The sequence below is a fragment of the Corvus brachyrhynchos genome, unplaced genomic scaffold (genome assembly GCF_000691975.1).
Source record: "Corvus brachyrhynchos isolate BGI_N302 unplaced genomic scaffold, ASM69197v1 scaffold71, whole genome shotgun sequence".
NCBI lineage: Eukaryota > Metazoa > Chordata > Aves > Passeriformes > Corvidae > Corvus > Corvus brachyrhynchos.
In genome coordinates, this window is record NW_008237609.1 from 2,097,068 (window position 1) to 2,107,013 (window position 9,946).

A 9,946-nucleotide genomic window follows, 5' to 3' on the forward strand; every position below is an offset into this window, starting at 1 on the left:
ATGCCTTTAGCTGTGGACTAGTGTCAAAAGAAATATTAATCAACTCCCCTGTAATGACTCATATTAAAATACTGCAGTTGGATAGGATATGTTAATTATTTTGAATTTTGTCATTCTAAGAGTAATTTTCAATGCCATTTGAGATGTATTTTTTTCAAGATGTCTATTGGAGAGAAACAAATTTTTAATTTGTTAATATTCTTTATTAGACTTCTTTCTTTGCATGCTACTTTCCAGACAGAATGTTCTTTGATTTCTAAATCTGAAGGGAGAGAATTGCATACTGAGAATATGGCTGCTCAAAAAACCACTTTGCAAATAATGACAAAATTACTGAATCTGCACCCCTATGTGTTTTGGTTTGGGTTGGGTTGGGTTTTTTCTTCCTTTTGGGAGTTATATGACAGTAATGAAGGTGTTGATAACTACATGCTATCTGGTAATGAAAAGCCATGATGTCAATAGACTTATGGAATTAGGTCTCTTGAACTTCACTGTTTGAGATGACATTGGCAGATAAAAACCACTTAAATCTCAGACATGTGCACTTTCAACAGTTACATAACGTGGCTGTCTCAAGGGGTAGACGAGGAGGAAGGTCAGATGGGTCAAAGCACCAGTCACAGCTGTGGTGTGTGATCAGGGAGCTGGGCTGTGAGCTCCTGTGGGTGTCACCTTTGTGCCCTTTTCTGCAGTCTGAGTCTCGTGCCTCTCTCTCTTTCCTAAATACATGTGAGCCAGAGCACATGGGGGTCCCCTGCCTGGCTGCACTTTGGGGTGAAATGGGATATTTATGGCAGTGTCAACTGCACCCTCAGGATCTCCTCTTTCAGAGAACCTGGCAGCTCCCAGCTACCCAAACCTGCCACTTGGCTCCTGTCACTTTCCCTCCCTCCTCACTTTTTTCAGAGCTCAGTCTCATACTTTGCTGCTAAGATTTAAGACTTTCTTAGTGGATGATGATTTTCACTGTTTCTACTATATGTGAAATACCAACTTTTTCCTTGCAGTAGGCAGGTTTACTGTTTTTATTCACTTGTAAACTAGTTACTTCCTGATCTGAAAAGGAAGGATTGGGTTGTGGCTTTTTTTCTTTTCCTTCCAAACACATAACTTTCCTTAAAGCAACAAATTTTCACTTTTTGAGTCAGTCCAAAAAGGTGCTTTAGAGCAAACTATTAGCAGCCAGAGCTAAAGGCAGGACAGAAGATTGTAGATTGTTAAGGTTACTAGTATCAGTATTTTGCAAATACTTGAGAGAGATGTCTTGGCTGTTTTTCAGGGGTAAGATTGAGCTGGACAAATGCAGTGCTAAATGACATTTTTTAACTTTTAAAGCATATCAGATGGTTTATATATATATATTTTATAAGTAAGACATTAAAAAAAGGAAAAGGGAAAAATTCTTGTTAGGATTTGATTGGAGCATAACTACTAATTAGATTCTTGGTATAATGTTTCTGTCTTAATATGAATAATCACCTTGTTTATGCATTTCTTGCTTATAATTTTGTGAGCAACAAACTCAAAGAAAATGAAAACAAAGCAAGCAGGATGTGCAATTCTCAAAAGTGTCCTTTCTTGCTCCTGATGGCTGGTTTTGTCATGATATCTGTCTTTCTTTACATTTTGATATTTGGCTTAGAGAAGCTGTAAATGGCTGACAGGTTCTTTTTACATTTATTTAGATTCCAGCTGGGACTTTATGTATGGATTAGCTTGAGGCCATGATAGCGAACAAAACATTGAAATATAAAACGCTTTCTTTGCATTGGAGGCCACCTTCTACAGAGATTATGTATAAAATTAAAAAGTGAAAAAATATTCTACACCTGGCAGAAAGTTTAAGAAACTCTTACTGTTAGATGCAGATTCATATGCGTTGTATAAAGATGTCTATCTATTAAAGAAAAACTGAAGTGTCCTTTTACAATGATTTTCTCTCTGCTTCCTGTCTTTCTGACACACCTGTTTCCTACAGAGTCTTAAGACACATGAGCACATGGAATTTTCTTCATCTTTGTGTAAAATCCTTATTTATATCAGGAGGATTTAAACTGTGAATTGAAGATGTTAATTTTACATTTCCAGAAGCTCACCAGCCCTAAAGAAAAGAGATTTGGCAAATCCTCCCTACAAAACGACTGTGACATTCTAGTTCTGGGGTTTTACTCTGTGAAAAAGTCAGGAAGACATCTAATTTTTAATTAGTTCTCCTCATTTGGGAGATCATCTGATTTTACTGGCAGAATTAGCAAGTGAAATCACTCAAGAGCTGCCATGTAAATGTCCCCTACCCCTAGGGACTCAGTATATTAAATGAGTACAGTGTTAACCTGGAAACATTATTATTGATTTTAAATGAGAGCAGCTCTGAAATTTAGAGGAAATCATTAAATTGAAATAATTATTTTGATTCCATTCTTGATCACTGATAATGGAAATTAGACGTGTATATCTCTTTTATGCATAAAAGATGACAATTTCTGTCGCCCTCCTGCATTTTGCTAATTATAATAAATAATTTAAATTAATTCCAGACAAATTTTATAGTGTTTTCTGACAAATAAGAACAACTTGCAGGACATATCAGAGAATAAAAAAGGCCTTAACGCCTTGATTTTTAACTTCTTTTGCTAACTTATACATAATATGACATTTTACTAAAACAATTTAGAAAAAATATTCTGAGATTTTGTTAATTGGTTTATTTTTCCAGTGCCATTTAAGTATTCAAATTCAACCGTATTTCTATGGCAAATTTTCAACACTCAATTTGATTACAAATAAAGACCATTTCTGGAGTATCAGAATGGAATCTCATTTACTGCAAAATTTACAATGCTTATGTAAATTCTAAATGACTGCACCCTGGAGCCACACAGACAGCTGTCACATACTTAAAGCTCAGCCCGCCAAAAGTTCTTGAATAAGGACCCCAGCCTTACTAGAACTGTCATTCTTATCACTCATCCTTTTACTGCTTGAGAACAAACAATGCCCAGAGATAAGCAGAGATTTGAGTAGCTATGCTTCTCAGTCACTAGTCACTATTTTTATTTTTCACTAATTTTACTGCTAATGAAAAAGGCTTACTTAAAAAGAATCAAGCATTTCCAGTTAACTATTAAGACTGAAAACTAATTTATGTAAAAATTCACCTGTAATGACATGTTCTTTTAATGTTTTAATGTATACATATATATATGCATATGCATATGGATTCATACACAATCATAGACTCATAGAACCCTGTAGTTTGAAAATTACCTTTCAGATCATTGAGTCCAGTAAATGGTAGTAAGAATATCTGATATAATCACAAAAAAAATACATTCAGGCATAATATAATAGCATAGCTTTCCCAATTCCTTTCTATCTTTTACTCCAAAGATGACACGTCTCCTTAAAATAATTATGCATTCTTACATTTTAAAACATAAATTACTGTAAAAAGACTAGCAAAAAGTGGTCTTTATTTCAAAAATCCACTCTAAGTCAATGGGGACTGCATCTTCTAAAATCAGGTAAGTGGTATGCAAATCTAGCACAATGCAGAGGACTAATTTTAAATGTAAGCACTCTGAAAGGATAAATAGAAGCAGAGGGGGGAAAAATTCACATATTACATTTATTGTCATAAATGAAAATACAAGAAATACAACAACTCTTCATGAAACTTTGCAGTCTTTAGAAGTATAGAAAACTAGATACTTTCACCAGGGAGAAGTTCATCCAGTTTTTGACAGCCTCAGATATACATTCCTTTCTTAGTCACTAATAATTTTTAGAAATAACGTGCAAGAGGAAAAAGGTTGAAATAATGATAATGAAATACAAAAAAGAGAAAATACTGCATTTTTATTTAAGGCAAATTTTAAGATTACATTTTTCAAAAAACAGATTCTGTTAGAAACTGCATCATTTCTTAGACAGCTTTATTTTATATAGTCCTACAAAATTTAGGGAAGTGTTCCAAATTTCATTGCAATAGATTTTGGTCTTCTTCTACTAATACATTATTAACACCATTAATACTAATAAAGGGGAAAAAATAAGAAGCAATTCTATCAGGAAAATGTATTATTATTTTCAGTAATAACTGCATCTGCTCTCAATGACTAAAATCAAACTTGTCGTTATATAAAACACTATACCTAAAAATGGAAATTTGTTTCTAAGGACTATCAAGGAGGATATGAAAACTCATTAATGAGTTTAAAGACTTCTGTTAAACAAAAGCAGAGCACTTGAAAATGCTTAGAAATCAACATAACTACATACAGCCTGGAAAAATATATTAGTAAAACAGAAAGGGATTCAATTCTATAGTGCTCTTGATCACATAGTCATTTCCAGCTGCAGAATATTGATGTAAATCATTATAATTTTAATATTTCTAAGAAGGTAAGTATGTATGTATACTCAAAAACCAAACTCATTGGAATCTGTGATTTTAGATTTCTGGGACTTTCCACTATTTCTTTCTATTGTTGGAAAACTGAGTATAAAAGCACCTCCTTTATCAAATTTTCTGATAATTTTGACTTGCAAATAAAGCCCAAAATGTCAATATTTGGATGGCCCATAATAAATGGATACTTTCTGCATATTTCACTGAAAACATAGTCCCTTTTACTGCTTTTTTCAGAGCTTAAAAGAAGAAACCATTTTGGAAGCTTTGCCAATAAGCTTCCCTGAATAATAATTCAGTGAATAATATGTTGGAATATATAAATAAGTGATAACCCATTATTTACATATATATGTTTTGAGAATATTAATTCCAGTAATGAGAGAGAGTATCTGTCTGATTTATAGGCCAGTCACTATAGTTTTATACAAAATAAGGGGATGATTAATGATTTCCTTTTCACTTAATTTCAAACTTTTTTATCTTTTTCTGTTATGATTTCTCAGAAAGTTGCATCTTATGTCCCTTCAAAAGAATACATAAAAAAGTATTACCCTAACAGAAAGATACATTCAGCTATGAAAGAAAAAGATCTCCAGGTAGCTGGAACTCAACAAGGTATAATCAAAGAAATATCTCGAGCAGAAGCTGTTTCAAACACTTGAAATGTACAGTAGAGTTTGTAACTGTGTGTCCTCCACCTGGCTGCTACTGGTTCTTTGGGTCTTTTGAGTTACTGATTTTTATCCAGCTACAAAAACTTTCCAGCAGAATCATGTTTTATTAACCATTGCTATGTCACAGGTCTCAAATTGCTACACGCAGACCTATCGTTCCCATTTACTACAGACTAGCATACAGATAGTAACTATGTAATGAATGTTGATTTTAAAGTATGTACAAACGTTATGATTCAAAAGTTCTGTGAAGAGATCATCTAAACTCACTATGTGCCTCCCTAGCTCTGAATTTCCACAGAAGTACTTTGGTGTGACCTCCTTGGGAATCTTTCAGTTAACCAGCATGTACATCCCATGGACCTAAAAAAAGTATGGTTGCAGTGTTATTTCCAAGCCATTGGCAAGACTTTTGACTTTTTGAATTTTAAATAACTGCTGAGAGACAAACTGGTACCTCACTTCTAATTGACATGATTTCTCTGCTGTCAGAGGAGTAGCCCAGGCTGTCAAAGAGCTTTGTTTACTCCACACTGTACACCAACAGGGTAAAAGTAACCTCCCAGACTTCCCAGGAAAAAGCTTTAGAGATTATATTTAGAGATGTTAGGTTGAAGCAGATAAATTATCTTGGCTTCTTCTTTTGAAGCGGTGCTTATATGCAATAAGAAAATATTTAATGTGTTAGAGACATACCACAAGTGTAAAAATAGCTCCTATATCCTCTCAAAGTTGATATGAATTTGAAATTCTGAATTAGGAGGGATAAATGAATCCAAAATTTTCAATTTCTCTCAGCTTTTCAACTGCTGCACTATTACTGTGGATTACTTTACTACTACTGGTAATATTTTTTGTTTATTATTACAGTTTATGAGGGACAAATACGGTGGCAAAGTTTGTTCACTGTGGTTTGAGATATCTATATGGCCATTCAGAAGACATTGGATTCAGTACACAGCTTTGAGGTTAAAGAGATAGGTTATGCAAATGGATCAAAATGAGAGTCCCTGCAAGCCTGCACATAAACAAAGCAGTGATACTAGTGATTTAAAGTCAAAAAGGGACAGAAACATATTTTTTGACACTACATGCCAAATCCAAATTTTGGGTTTGGGCAAAGCCAAATTTCCAAACCCCAAATTAAGACTCCATTATGTCTTGCCTCTAATCAGATTTCAGGGGTAGCATCTGTTTCAGGTTGGATCTATCAGTTACTCATGCAGTTACCACTTTAGGCAGGCCTCCATAAAACATAGCTACCTTCCAGCCTGGATACATGGATCTATGTATCAGCTTGTAATACTCAAATCTGTAGGCCAGCAAGACTTCTAAGACTGTACACTGTAGCTAATTTCCACAGTAAATTTTGGGAAGCATAATCTAAGTGTGTTCAATATCACAAAACGTGAATGGACGAGAACAAAACAAGAGACTTATCTCTGCCACTGCAATGCAGAGAAAATACATCTGTAATTAAAATTATCTAACTATAATCTAATGTGGATGTTTGTTTGTCAGGATTAATTATAACACACAAATGTTGTTTATGGTTACAAGTACACAATTAAGGACAACACAGTATAAAATTCAAATAACATATGGCATTTGTAGAACCAGCAGTGCCACCATAAAAAACATACCAGTTGTCATATTTTATTAATCTTATGATAAACCATTGCTGCATTGTAATTAAATGAACAAGACAGTCAGCCAACATCATTATCAGAGCTCCTGTTTTCTTTGAATCTCTTGTAACTTAGAAATCCAATTATTTATGAAAATTACATTGTTTTATTGAATGTGAATTACTGTAGGGATAGCAGACTTGAGTTATTCTCCAGTAATATTATTCCAATATAGCAATGATTTATGCCAAGTATTAATTCTGTCATGTTTCATATTGTATCTATTTATGCGTAGTTCTTGGCAAGAATAACTAGCCCAATATTCCTTAGGTAATGAGCTATTAAGTTCAACAAGTGAACTTACAGTGTCCTTCGAAATATAACATTCACATTTAGCTCTCATTCATGTCAGAGGTTAATAATTTCACAATTTAATAACTTCCATCAATCAAAGGTAATCAATATTATTTTGTTTCGTATGGTAGAACGAACATAAAATTTGGTAACATATCAGTAGCAACCAAAATGTGAAAAAAAAAAAAAATCTTTTCATTATTTGAGAAGATTTTAAGAATTAAAATACCACTGAAAATGAAATGAAAAGCTAACACATTGTGAAAAGATAACCCTAATTATTTTCATTACAAAAATAAAACCTGGAGATATAAACCAACAACAGATGAAGTATCTTAAATTAATTTTGTGTTGCAGTGCTGACCACTCTTTGGATAAATAATCATTAAAATAATGTCTAATCCTATATTACTGATTCTTCTCAGCAACAACAAAAAATCAAGAACCTTAAATCTTTCAGGGTCTTGTACACATCTTGTAAGTGTTCATCTTACATTGAGGGGCACCAGATAAAAGACATTTTGCCCCAGAATGTCTTTGGTATTACTATGTAGACAGCTAAATAAACTATCATCCTATTCTGATTTTAAAACTCAACAATAGGTCAAGTAGACACTCCAGTTATTTCACTAAGAAAAAATCATTTGACCTAAAATGGGTGAAGTGGTTCAAATGGCAAACTAACAGTTGCAAAAACAATTTCTAGTAAATTCTTGGAGATCTGAGATAAAAAAGAGACTAATTATAGGTGAAATACTGAACATATTGCATCCAAGAAGAAATTAAGCAGAATTTTAAACTTAGAGGACTGTCATACATGTTTTTCTTGTTCTCAGTGAATATAAAAATATGGGCCACAATTATATTATATAAACCTCTCAATTGAGAAGTTACAATGTCCAATCTGCTTCTTAAATGCTAAGTATTTTCAAATTACTTAATTTTGTGTACCTAAATCTATTCAATTGACATAAGGAGTCAGTTCTCACAGCAGAATCCTTTCTGGAAAGGGCTCTGCAAAGGATTTATCTGAAATTGAAAGGATTGTGGGAGAAGCTCTGGCATGTGCATAAATAAACAAGAACAAAACACCTCACATAATGAATCACATGAATTTTTATCAAAACACATGATATTTTGTCTAAAACTGCATTGATATCTGGATTGCAGAGTAAACCTGACTGATTAAATACATTTTCATGTGCAGGCAGAGAACTACATCTTTATAACTCTTAAATCAATAAATTAAGATGCTATGAAGGACAGAAATAATTGATATGTGGATAGATACGATCATTCAGTAGCTTATGCATGTTTTGGTTTTTTTTTTTTAATCAAGACAAAGAAATATTTTAAATCTTGCTTTTCAAATTGCAGCTTTATTCCACAATAATCTATTGACTGGAGCACAGGGCATGTGACAAACAAACAAACCAACCAAAACAAAACCAAACCCACCAGAAAACAGTACATCTAAAACTGCAGGGAGAGTAGGAAATCTGAATCTACAACTACTATATCCTAATAAACTTCTATTGAAAGGGAAACAAAACTCTTCTTGCTGTGCTCTGTATCTTAAGAAGAAGGACTGTTAATCATGCGTGGAGAAAACAGCCTCCCTGGGGATTGGTATTGTCTGAAGAGTAATGGCACTAAACAGATACTTCTCACTACTGGCTAACTATTGGCTCATCATTCAGCACTCTAGTCTTCTAGTCAGTCTCAAATATATCAACTTGTTTAGGAAGCTAATAGTCCGCCAAAAATGACTGGGATTTCAGTCTACAATGAACAGATCCGAAAAATAGACTTAAAAATAAGGAACCACAAAAATATTCTGCAGTGCCTAGTCCTTTCCAGAGCTGAACTCAAATTAATTTCACACAACACTTTCCCTGTTTGTTTCTTTCTATTAATGGAGTATTTTAATCATACTGGAAACATGTTTGTTATAGCAATGTTTTGTAAATAATATTTTTTACTGTTTCCAAATGAGCAATTCATAAACAAAGTATATAGAGAGTAATTACATGAAACAATGAATTTTGGAACTACGAGAGAAGAGAATTTGCTTTTAATGTAATTGAACTAATTTTTGTCATGAAATTGGATTGACATATTTTGGAGTACACATCTGTAATTGCTTCTGCAAAAATAAACAAACAAACAAAAATCAAACCAAACAATCAAGCAAAAATAATTCCTAATCTGCCCAAGCAGTCTGGTGAAAGAGAGGAGACCTAACAAGTATGACTTATCTGAATGAGAGCAAGAAAAGGGATTTGAGCTCTCTGAGACCTCGGAAGGCAGTCCTGAGTTTTCTGGACTGTATACAGCTCTGGATAAATTATATTTGTGGATCATAATGAGAGATGTTTGTATGACAGAAAAATACATAATTTTAATTATATGTTGTGTAATTAATTCAAATTTCTATACAAGCAGAGTAAATATTTGGGCAGCTCCAAAAGGAATTTAAAAATCCAAATAATTTAAAAAGAATTCAGTGCTTTTTTATGATTCTGGGTCATCTTATTAAATGCCAGGCTAACATATTGCAAACCACTATCCTCTCTTTTTAATGAAAATGAAATAATGAAAAATACTTCCAAAACCTTCTGCATAGATTTTTAAAAATGTAAATTAAACTGTACACTTCAAATTGAATTAAAATAGGAGAAAGAAAGATTCTATAAATCTTCATCAGTGAACTCATGCCCAACTCTAACAGAAGACATATTTCAAGGAAAGGTTTCTTCTGTCATATCTTCTGACACCTTCATTTCTTCCAGTTTCTTCCATCACACTGCCAGAATAATATTCCCAAAAAGTGCATGAAGATCAAAAAACCTTTAGAACAACAGAAGGAACAT

At 33.2% G+C, this 9,946-nt stretch overlaps 1 long non-coding RNA gene across 2 annotated transcripts in view; it reads right to left on the reverse strand.

The window, feature by feature from the left end:
• Nucleotides 1–3,612: 3,612 nt before the first annotated feature.
• Nucleotides 3,613–9,946, reverse strand: part of LOC108446089 — a 13,155-nt gene continuing 6,821 nt past the window's right edge. The window contains exon 2 of one of the 2 annotated variants that reach the window (XR_001861192.1): nt 3,613–5,454. This is a non-coding gene — a long non-coding RNA (uncharacterized LOC108446089). Of the gene's footprint in view, nt 5,455–8,432; nt 9,880–9,946 lie in introns of those variants that run through there. The other variant, XR_001861191.1, reaches the window with a different exon arrangement.